Source organism: Miniopterus schreibersii (genome assembly GCF_964146895.1).
Source record: "Miniopterus schreibersii genome assembly, chromosome: 1".
NCBI classification, from domain to species: Eukaryota; Metazoa; Chordata; class Mammalia; order Chiroptera; family Miniopteridae; genus Miniopterus; species Miniopterus schreibersii.
The window spans coordinates 13,849,057-13,861,558 of NC_138101.1; positions in this window are offsets into that span (position 1 = coordinate 13,849,057).

The window sequence follows — 12,502 nt, forward strand, 5'->3', positions numbered from 1 at the left end:
CAGGCCCTTTTGGTTGCCAATGACAGAAAACCAAACCCCAAAAGTTGCCCAGCCTGAGTGGCTCAGTTGTTTGAGAGCTGTCCCATGCACTGATGGGGCTGCTGGTTCGATTCCCGGTCAGGGCACAAACCTGGGTTGTGGGTTTGGTCCCCAGTTGGGGTGCTTACTGAAGCAACCGATCGATGTTTTTCTCCCACATCGATGTTTCTCTGGCTCTTTCTCTCTTTTCCTTCCTCTCTCTAAGCATGGCCTTGGGTGACAATTAAAAACACACACACACACACAAAAACCCCAAACCCCAAATGGTACGAGAAGGGAAGTCAGTCACGTAATTGAAAATTACAGAATCATCATCATTTTATATTGTCACAATCAGTTTTTAAAAATATAAGTCATGGGTCATGTTCATTTGTGAATATAAAAGGTAATTATACCCAGAGCCCGCAAGAAAGAGCCCTGCTGGATAGTCTAGATGGTTACAGGTTTGGCCTCTCTTGGTAGACAGTAGCTGCTCTCTGCCCGACATCTTACTCCCTCTCATGGGAACGTTTACCCCCACCTCCCACCCCCAGTGTTGCTCATCTCTCCCATTCTGTCTCCCAGCTTTGGGTGGAGCAGACTCACCCTCTGCTCTAGGAGTAGACATGTGGTCCAAATTTGGCCAGTTAGAACATTGTGCAAACCCCTGGCCACAGGGATTAAATCTGGGATGGGCATGGGACCCACGCCAAGCTAACCATGTCTAGCTAGAGTTAACCTTGCCTGTTGACCTGTGTGGTCAGACTAGAGGAGGGTCTCTTTTTCACCAGATTTGGAGCGACTGGCAGCCACCCTGCCACCACGAGGGCAGAGCTGGTCTGAGATTAACACCATTATCGAAGGAAAAAAGAGATGAAGTCAGGTCCTGAAGACACTGCTCACGCCTCCCAGAATCCCTTGTGTCTGAAGCAAGGATACCTCTGGATTAACAAAAAATGTTAATAACTCCCCTTTTTGTACCAGTTTAGGTTGGGCGTTTGTCACATGCAACCCAAAGAGTCTTGAGGAGGCATCTCAATTTCACATTTTAATCATTTTTCTAAAGTGTATTACACATGTCATTTCAACCTTAAATAAAAGGGTAAACATAATTCAGCCTTTCTTTATAACTTGGGCTTGTTGCTGCGCAGTTGTGTCTCAGGGGCTGCTGGGGTGGGTGAGACGTTCCCCTGCTGGGCTTGTGGGGTTTCTGACTTCTGTTTTTCTTATCTCTGCCCTGCCTCACAGCTGTAAGGAGCCGGCTCTGGCTTCATCTCAGATCTGCTGCTTCTAGTCTACAGAGAGATTGGAAAGCAGCCCAAACCCGGGACTCTGGCATCAAATGAAAGTAAACCCCTTCGTGTGGACTTAGAGGCTCTGGTATTGAATAGATTGCAAGGGTTTTGTGACCTTTTGGCTGCCCCGAGGTTTTAGGGGTACACATTTGCTTTCTGATTGTGCATCATTCTGGATAGACGAGGTTTCCTGATGTTTCTGTTGGTTGAGACTCTAACAAAAATTTCACACTAAAGGATTGTGCGGTGCGAGTGATTGCACGAGGGTTGAAATGTCTTATTATTTAGCAAAGTCACTGGGTTTCCTTCAAAGAAGGAATAGTCACCCACAGCAGTATTCTGAACCTCAGGCTGACCTTAAACTTGTTTTTCTTCTTTTTCTAAAATAGCCCCTTTATTTCCAACCTCTAATAGCTTATGCTGACTGGAAAGGGGAAGGGGGGAAGCAAGCACCCTTCTTGTATCAGAGGGAGCAGTTTACTTAAGGCAGGTGTGGGATCAATCTGGGCAAACGTGAGTTGCCAGCTACTGAACTTTCCTGCTAAGTGAATGTGGCCTGGAATACAGCTGGGCCACTTAAGCCTCATAAATGAGATGCTGGACTATTGGGTAAACATGTGTAGGGCACGCAGTTTGCAGCCCTTGCTGAGCTGAGTGAAAATCCGAAGGGGCACACTCCTCTGAGAAGCTCAAATGAAGACAATTGTGTTTAGGAAAAATATTACCGATGTCTGGTTTTGAAATTACTAGGAAAATGGCAGCTCTGGTGATTGATCTTACAGAATAAGCAAAATCTGCCTTCTAAAATGGCTATTTTTTATTTTTATTCGTGCTCCCACTCGATGTGAGCTCACATTACAGACATAAAATAGCCAAGCGCAAAACCATTATTTGGTTTTTTAATCAAGAGAGCAGGACTTGGTTTTTTGCAGGTCCCTGCCTTTGAAAGTTCAATCTGAGGCTTTGGGGAATGAGCGAGGCGGTGGGTGGAGAATCCCAGAAGGGCCGCTGCTGTTTCTTCGCTACCTAAACACGTGACGCCTCGGTCCGTTATGGCTTCCCATTAACTTTGCACCAGCTCTTGCCAAACACAGTGGTTTTCAGTGATGATGAGACTAATTGCAGTGAGTGGGTGTCAGAGCACTTGGTACAGCCAGTCCCTAAGGCGCTGGGCTCCTGGATGTGTTTCCAGTAAAGGGATGGGAAGACAAATGAGGACAGTTGCTTCTCTAGTCCCTAGAATGCCTGACAAAATTCTTATGTTGAAGTTCTAACTCCCAGAACCTCAGAATGTAACTATTTGGAGACAGGGTCATTAGAGAGATGATTAAGATAAAATGAGGACATTAGGGTGGGCCCTCACCCAACATGACTAGTGTCCTTCTAAGAGGAGGAGATTAAGACCTAGACACACATGGAGGGAAGACCATGTGGAGACACAGGAAGAAGACAGATATCTATACGCAAAGGAGAGAGGCCTTGGAAGAAACTCACCCTGCCCAATAACCTTGATCTTGGGCTTCTAGCCTCCAGAACTGTGAGAAAGTAAATGTCTGTTGTTTAAGCCACCCACTCTGTGGTATTTTGTGATGGCATCCCTAGCCAACTAATATAGTAGTTACGCAGTAAACAGCTGCTGCATGTTTTTGTATCATCTCTTGTGACTGTTTCTCTAAAGCAAAATCTCTTTGCCCTATAGGATCACGGCCTTAGCTTGAGGCTGAATTTCCTCGAGGCTGAATTTCCTCCCAGGCTTACCCTGCCAGCCTTCCCATATCACTCACCCACGTGACACTCCATTTTAGCTCAACTAATCCGCTCATGGCGCTCAAAATACCTTTCGTGCATTCCTGCCCCTCTGCATCCCTCTGCCCACTTTCAGTCCTGTGGAATACCCTCTTCTCTTCACCCATCCAAACACTGCAGTTATTTCCAGACCCATCTTTCATTTGCCTCTACCTTCAAGGCTTCCCTGACCTTGCCAGTGTTAGGGGATCCCTTTCCCCTTTGGCCTGGTTCACGCCACTCACTTGGCATCCAGTGGCATGGCTACCTTGGGTTGTGATTTTATTGCCAGCAGATGGCAACTCTCTCCCACCTTCAGCTCAGGCTAAGATCCCTGGCATCATCCTTGCCTCTCTCTTTCTCTTACACCTGACAGTCAGCCTGACAGGACACTAATGGACTCTGCCATCCAAATCCCTCCAGACTCTGCCCCCTTCCCATCCCCTCTACCCTTATCACCATGTCTAAGCCACTGTCTGCTCTTGCCTGGATTATGATGACCTCAACAGAACTTGGCTTCCATCCTCGTCACCTGTGGTAGGCAGAATTCTAAAATGGCCCTGTATACTCCCCGCTCCCGCGTGAGTGGGACTTGTAAATATGAGGGATGTCACCCCCATGACTAGTTTACTAATCAGTTGACTTTGATATCTTTGTTGGTCCTTACTTAATCAAAGGGACAGGGTCCTCTCTAAAGGAAGAGACTTGAAGTATAAAGAGAGATTCTCCTTCTGGACTTGAGGAAGCAGCTGTGCTGTTAACTGTCTGTGGAGAGGATCACATGGCAAGGACTTGAGAGTGGCCTCAGAGCCATCCCCAGCCAGAAGCTAGAAAATGCAACAAGGATCTGAATTCTGCCTGGGTGAGAGCCTTGAGCCTCACATGAGATGGAAGCCCCAGTCAGCACCTTGATTTCAGCCTGACAAGACCCTGAGCAAAGGATCCAGCTAACCCATACCTGGACTACCGACTCTGGAGACTGAGACAATAAGTTCGTGTTGTTTTTAGCTACTAAGTTTGTGGTAATTTGTTATGCAGCATGGATAACGGATACACCTCACTTCAGTCTATTCTCCACATGCAAGTCAGAGCGATCCTGTTAGGATACAAGGTAAATCATGTCCCTCTCCCTCAGAAACCTCCAGTGTCTCCTGCTGTCCTTGCAATAAAAGCCAAAGGTCCAGGACATCCTCCATGACCTGACCTCTCTCACCTCTCACCTTATATCCTGTTACTTCCTCTCCTGTGGTCTCTGCCTCAGGCACAACGGCCTCCACACTGCTCCAGGAGTGCATCCATTTCCCAGTAACAAAACCACATGGGCTAAATGTTCATATTCACTCTTGGGGGCTGAAGGCATCTCTCATTCTTATGGCATATTATTCTGATCAAAAGCTATTACAGTTATGGATCTATGATTAATTTTTACAAAGAGAAGAAACACTTTATTAATTCATGAAGGGCATTTGTGTTTGAAGGAATCTTTCTAAGTAGAGGTGTTGGGTGTAAGCACAGTTGGAAACTTCTCAACTAATTGAGTCCCCTCATTCTACACAGAAGGCAGCTGAGGCCAGGGAAGGTCAAGGGTCTTGGTCAAGGTCACTCAACTGAGGGCCAAGGGCCAGGGCCAGGTCCAGAGATGGGCCTCTAGCCTCCGAGTTCCACACTCTTGTCACTTCACACAGGAAGGGAATGGCATATTTTGGAAAGTCTGGAATTGTGTCATCTGGAGAATATTTTGATAGAGCCAAAATTTTCCTTAAAAAGCACAGTGAGTGAATTTTACCCATTAGGAGATAAATTAGCAGCAATGACAAACTGCTGAATATTTACAACATCAAATGAGCTTCTCTGTGGGAAACAGCTGCATGACATATGAAAGAATAGTACTAAAAGCACATTCACTCACTCCAGAAACAGTGTGGTGTAATTACATGCCTGGCATGGTATCTGGCACATAGTAGGTTCTTCGTGTCTAACTCTTTGACCTTGAACAAGTGGCATGACCCCCTCCAGACTTCTTTCTCCTAATGTATAAAATGTGGGGAGGGGGAGTTCATGAGTTTCAAGTGGGGAGACCTGGTTTCAAGTCTTACCTTTTCATGAGATCCTGGGTATGTCACTCCATCCCTCTGAGTCTCAGTTTCCACATCTGTAAATAGAGAATTGATTATGAGCTAAAATGCCTTTTAGTTCAAGAATTCTGAGTCTGACGGCCTAGATGTTCCCACACGTTCCTTTCCAGTTCTCACAATCTCTGATTTTATTGGATTTGGAATTGATTTGTTTCTGAGATTGATTTTTTTTGTAACCTAAGTCCCCACCTTCCCTTTGGTTGGTCAGGCAAATCCCAAGCAAGCAGCTCAGAGATGAACAAAGAAGTGTCAAGTAGACAAATAGAGGTGAGGGCAGCCACAGCAGGGGCCTTTCCAAAGCCTGTTTCCTTCAGCCAAAGGTGATCCTTGGGCAGTTACTCTCCTCCTCTCCTCCGTGTGACAAAAGCAGCGGCCTTGCACTGACAAACTCAGGAAATGTGAGCAAGAGGGTTGTGAAAATATGGATTTCCTCAAAGCCTGTTCTTAGACTTCTTTCAGAGAGATCAGACTACATCAGGGGGTGTCTTTTTCCTGGCTGATATCTTCCTAGAACTCTTAGCAGGATGTCATGTCACCACCCCAACCTGATTTCTCTCAGGGTGGGTGCTCCCAGGGCAGAAACGAAGAACATAGGGTTTTGAAAGAATGCCATGTACAATAATAAATCCTGCATTAGGACTTCATTCTTGATCTGGTTTGCAATATTTCTGTGTGTGTGTGTGTGTGTGTGTGTGTGTGTAAGAAGGTATGGTAGTAAAGCAATAAAATTGATTCTTGTTTCAATCAGGACTTTTAGGCCCTGGCTGGTGCGGCTCAGTTGGTTGGAGTGTCACCCTGTGCACCAAAGGGCCTCGAGTTTGATGCCTGGTCAGGGCACACACGCAGGCTGTGGGTTCAATCCCAGGGTGCGTACGGGAGGCAACCTGATCGATGTTTCTCTTTTTCCCCCTATCCCTTCCTCTCTCTCTCTCTGAAATTAAAAACCTTTTAGAAGTTCTATGCCCAATGACCAGGCACCTTGGACAGCCGTGCACTTATTCTGCTGTTGTTGTTTAGGACGGCCATGCACTTACACCAGGGATGCCATACCTGGGAAATAATTTTTAGAATTCTCCTCTCAAACTTGCTTTCTGAGTCAAAGGGACTGTCCTTGAAATTTCCTTAATGGTAGAGAAATGAGGTCTTTTAGGAATGAATCTGAGTTTTAAAAATAGTCTTAAGTCATTCAGAGCAAGACTTTTGAATAAGGCCGGTTCGCTAGCTCTTTAAAAACAGGCAGAAGAATTCTGCCTGATAAATGGGAAAGGAGTGAACGAGTTAGAAAATCATCATTTTGTAACTCCTCAGGAAATAGTTGATTCAGACAATGATCATTAGTGGATGAACTCATTAGGCGAAAGATTGCGGGGAACTTGACCGCGGAGGGATGAGGCTGTCACTCACTATCTATACCAGTGATCAATCCTAGTGTCACTGAAAGTAGGACAGTGTGTGTCCCCTGATGTGCTGCAACATGCAGCTCACATTACTACCCGGAGGTGTCCCAGCCGCAAATGCCAGCTGGGCCCCGGGAGCTAACATCCTTTCCCAGGAATCATGGAGGAACTGGGGAACAAGCAAAATATCTTAGCTGGCATGCCAAGGAAGCAAAGACACAAATTCAGAATGTGGGTCATGTTATAGGACGACTGACCTGATTTCTACAAGTTAGTGGTGTGAAATAAAGGTGGTGGTGGGATTACTCAAGATTAAAAGACAATGAAGAACCATAACAACCGAGTGTCATGTATGGACCTTTTGGAAAAAACTACCTATAGAAGGGACACTTTGGAGACAATCGGGGAAATTTGCTATGGACCGGGCATAAGACAACAGCCGAGAATGCATGTTAGTTTTGTGAGGCGCAATCATAGCTTGGTGGTTATGTGGAAACAGTGTTGGGGTGTCTCAAGCTGCATATGGAAGAATGCAGGGGTGAAGTGACTGGGTGCTGGGAAACAGCAGCCAAGAACAAAAGACAAGGAGAACTTTTAAATGAATAAAAATAAAGTAAATGCGACAGAAGCTTGAGAATTGCTCCATCTGGGTGGCGAGTATATGGGGCTTTGTTGTACTAGTGTCCCTAATTTTTTTTTAATTCTCACCTGAGGACATGTTTTTATTGACTTTAGAGAGAGAGGAAGGGAGAGGGAGAGAGAGAAACATCAGTGTGGGAGCGAAACATCGATTGGTTGCCTCCCAAACACGCCCTGACCGGGAATCAAACCTGCAATCTTTTGGAATACAGGGTGATGCTCCAACCAACTGGCCACACTGGCCAGGGCTAGTATCCTTATTTTTGTTTGAAAGTTTAAAAGCAAACAATGGGAGTGGAAGTGGTGGTGACTTTTAAAGCTGGTCGCTCTGAAGATGGGTGTTCAGACCACAGGCTCTCTATGGTCCCTTTCATGTCAGTGAGCAAACCTATGTCTCTACAAGGGGAAGGGGGAGAAAAGGGGCGCACCTACATATTCAGGGCTGTAATAATCTCCAGGATTTATTTTCAGTGACAAAGCAAGAAACAGAATAACGGGCTAGAATTGCTATCATCTGGGTAAAAACAAAAGGAGGTGGGGTGGGGGAGAAATCTGCCTTCCCCTGGAAGGTCACGGAAGAAACCGGCGGTTGCTCTAGAGCAGCAATTTTCAATCGGTGTGCCGCAAGAATTTAAAAAACACACAATACCTGACTATTTAGTCAGGGGCACTGACCTGTTTTCCCTTAGATTGTCAAATTTAAAAATTACAACAGCCAACACAATAGTAGCCGTCTGGTGTGAATGAATGAAAATTATACCTTTTTTGTCAGATGTGCAGAAATATATATTTTTTGTTGTGCCACAGAATATATTAGCAATTAGTTTACATGTGGCATGAGATGAAAAAGGTTGAAAATCACCACTTTAGGGGAAAGAAACTGGTCACTGAACAGGGTAGAAGGGAAATTCACGGGTACACCACATACCCTTCTGTATTTTTTGAATTTTGGACAGTATGTACGTATTACCTATTTCAAAATTACAGTTTTAAAGAAAAACACCAAAAAAAGAGCCATGTATTTATTCCTCTAGTTTAAGTAGGGCATTCCTAGTCTAGAGCAGGTTTTAAGCCTTGAAGGATTTTAGGTTTGAGGGATTTCCACCTCATTTATACTTTCTTCTTCAGGAACCACCTCCCATGTGGGTGGGACTCTTTGTTCCAAAAGGTCTGAGAGTCTGTTCTTTAACCTGTGAGTTGGACTGTGGCATAGTAGGTAGATGTTAATAGCAAGGACTCTTAAATTAGACTGCCTGGGTTCAAATCCAAGTGCTACTGTTCTGAGCTGTGTGATCTTAGGCAAGCTACTTACCCTCTCTGTTTCTTGGTTTCTTTATTGTAAAATAACACCATCTATAGCAAAGGGTTATCAGGAGGATTATATCTGTCAATATAGAAATTTATTGGCACCTAGTGGTTACTATTATTGGGGTAGGGATGGAGGATGGTCCTGCTCAGATGATCCTTTCTAATTAGAAAGATGGTTCATTTAAATGGAAGTTGAAAAGAGGTTAATGAAGACAAAGATGCTATTTTCTGAGGCTTGGGTAGAGGGAAGGGAATCGATAAAGGATGATGAAGCCCCCAGGGACCAGCGACAGTAGGATGGCAGAGGGGCAAGGGGAGGAAGTGGAGTTAGTGGAGTCTGATGAGCTCCACAGGGAACCAGGCCACCTTCCAGTGCTGTAGCTGCTGGGAGAGGAAGCAGCTGCTGTCAAACCAAAGCTCCTCAGGGAGAGAATGGGGGACAGCCCCTTCTCCCTCCCTCTCCTCCAGCTTCCTGACTCCCTGCTGGTAACTTCCCATCCCTGCTGGTGATTTCCCGGTGCTCCCTTTCCATTGACTGAAGTCAAAGTGAGGCAGGATAGTAAGAAGCTAGGAAAATTCCTTGTCAAGTGGAATGGGGAAAGTGAGACAGATGGCTGGCTCAAACTGGCCTCACCCAGCACCTGGATTCACTGCCTCCTTCTGCCTTGCAGAACACTCCCTTAAGCATTAAGCCCTCAGGACAATGAGGTTCTGATTAGCATCAAATGATCTTAGGAACAAACCTCCTCCAAAGCTTCTTCGGGGTCTGTTGACCACAGAGGCAGAGTTTTGGTCACCCTAGAGATAACATCTAGGCCTCAGTTGTGTTTCAGCCCCAGGCCCAGAAAAGCAGAAAAACCAGATAATGCGGCACCATGGCTGGCATCAGGACCAGATGCAATGACCAATGACCCCCCTACTCTAGCAATGACCAATTAGTAGAGACCACTACCTGGACCCTATATGCTCATTTTGATGAATCAGCATATTAAAGGACACACCTGGAAAGCTGATGAGTATTCTATTGAGATCCTCCCCTGAGAACTCCCCTAAAATTCCTGTCTTTAGAAAATAGATACAACCTTTCAGACAAAGGACCCAGTGTGTGCTCTCTCTCTAGAGCACTCCTGCACCTTCTTTCTTTAGGCATGTATCTCTGCTTTCTTGCTCCTAAGCTCTAAAGGTACCCATGAAACTTGCAACCAGGGGAGAATTGGGAAGTGGCACCCCCTGAACCTGTCTCCAAGGGCCCTTCTTTTGCCTCTGTAACTTGTTTCCTGAATCCATGCCTCCCAGCTGGCTCACTTCTTCCTCCTCTGTGACTTTCTTTCTAAAAGGCCAAGGTAGGTCTCTGAGCAGCCTGCTCAATTCTTCTCTTTGAGCATACTTTCACTTTGCATACTAAATAAATTCCTCTTGCACTGGAGTTCTTGGCTCCGAATTCTTTCTTTGCTGAACTCAAGAACCAAGAGCTGACATCATTAGTAACATCAGGGCAGAGGAACCAGCAGATTCTAGGTCCCAGAAGGATAGCGTATGATCTGGAGGAGTAAGTGCAGAATTAACAGTATCCCCCCCCCCCCCTTCCCACAAAGATTGGTCTTACTGAGGAATCCAGAGCAACATCATGAAAGCAGTCCATGCTCCCTAAGCAACACCAGCAGCTGGGAAGGGAAGATGTAGCAGTTAACACTCACCCACAATTTCCTATGCTTCCTATGGTCAGCTTGGGGCCACATGACTACTTCAGGCCTGTGGACTGGAAGCAGAGATGACAAGCAGCTAGTAGCCAGTGTGCCTTCCCCATCCCTTTTCCCTTCTCACACAGGGGACTTTGGAGGCTATAGTTTCAAGACAGTGCAGCTTCAAGATGGAGGAGGAATGCCCAGCCTGCATCAGATTTCACCTAAGTGAGAAGAAACACTTTATTGGAGTGAGCCTCTGAGATTCCAGGAGGTACCTGTTATAGCAGCAGAGCCTATCACATCCTGACTAATGCAGGTTGTAACTCAGCCTGGAGGTGCCTTAGGCAGTGGCAAAAATGTCCCAGCAGAGACTTGGAAATATGTTGGAAATAGTTTAAAACAAAAAAAAAAATCTCCCCACTCACCTCCATCCCTGGGGGCAGTTGGAAGTTGACTCTGTTTCCTAAGGGTCTAAACTGTGTCACCTGAGTGAATGGGTCCCAGGAAGGGGAGGTTGGGGGAAGGGAGTGTGGGGACTACACGGAAGGTGCTATGGGGGAAGTGAAGCAGGGTCTGAGGCAGCAGGGAGGGTGGAGGGAGGAGAGGGGAGGGGCGTTTCCACAGTATCCTGGCAAAGGCTCTAATTAGAAATGATGCATTTCAGCAGTGGAGCATTTTTTCTTTTAAGGAGCGATGAGGCTGAGGTAAGTATTATATTCTTTGAAGATCCGTTTGTGTTGTGAACATCAAAGGGTAAGGAGGGTCCCTTTCCGAAATTTAAATGTAAGGTTTCACCTCTCAATGGCTTGCTTATATTTTAAATTGATGCCTAGAACATCACAGGATTCAGAAAGGAGCTGGGCCCAGAGGGAGCAGGCCCTGGGGCAAGTCCCAGCGTGAGTGCCCACCCTGGGCCCAGGGGTAGGAACACAGCTTGCATGGGTCCTCATCAGGTTAGAGCCCTCAGTGTCCAGGGACTTAGGGTGGGGCTCCCTCCTCCCCTGCCCTGGAAACGCAACACAGAGAAAAATTGGGGCCCAGAGATGAAAGCCAGTCAGCAGAAGACCTGCCAACTCAGTCAGTCTTGGCCTAGACCTCCGGGCTACGATCTTGGGTGGGACCTCACAGGACTGAACATGGGCAGTGGGAGATGACAAATGGAGAAAGTGAGGTGAGCCTGAGAGAAGGCACCCAGGCCAGGAAAACTGTCAACTGAGTGTGAGAGCCAGACTCCATCATCTCTGGGAGGATGGGTGGCTAGGATGTCCCAATCCCTAACTCAGACATCATGAGCACTGCCATGGCCCTCACTCTATCGCCTATGTCTCCTTACATCTTTTCCTTTACTATTCCCACTGCTAACTGCTTTACTCTGCTCTAACTTCTCAGTTCAAGTCCTTAAAGAGGGAATTTGATGGCCCAGCTCACCTTTTTTGCACAGGACACTGGCCAGCCCATGGATGTGCTGAGGGAGCTGGGGCAGGAAGGTGCCAGAAGGTTTAATGGCCCAACTGGAGGAGACAATCATGGAAGTTTAGCCTCTCTCCATTCTCTTATACAGACAATTGATGTTTTTGCAATTTTAAAAAATATGTCTTTTTTATTGATTTCAGAGAGAAGAAAGGAGAGGGAGAGGGAGAGAGAGAAACATCAATGATCAGAGAATCATTGATCGGCTGCCTCCTGCATGGGGCCTGACCAGGAATCGATCTGTGACCTCCTGGTTCATGGGTCGTTGCTCAACCACTGAGCACACCGGCCAGTCTGCAATTTTATTTTAAATGTAACTTCCACTTCCCAATCAGAAATTCTGAAGCCTCCATGGGTTTGTACAAATTAAGACATGGCTGCCTAGGAACTAGTTCCTCAGCCAGGCTGTGGGCAGGCCCTTCCCTGGGAAAAGGCTGTTTATATGAGGCCAGGAATGTATTTGTCAGGGTTAGCACTTCAAGCTTTCTATGAAAAAAAAAAAAAAAAATCTTTTTAATAATGTTAACAAAAAAGCTTGGAAAATACAGAAAGCGCAAAGGGAGATAATCACTCTTTGCATTTTCGGGCCTTTCCTTCCATGTGTGTGTGTATGTGTGTCTGCATTTAGAGGGAAATATTTCTTCCCCATAATAAGAGAATTGCCCTGCGTATGCTGCTTTTTATAACCTGCTTTTTTCACCTTATCACTGAACATTTTTATGTGCCATTAAATACGCACCTATGGCTTCTTTTTCGCGTCAGCCCAGCTT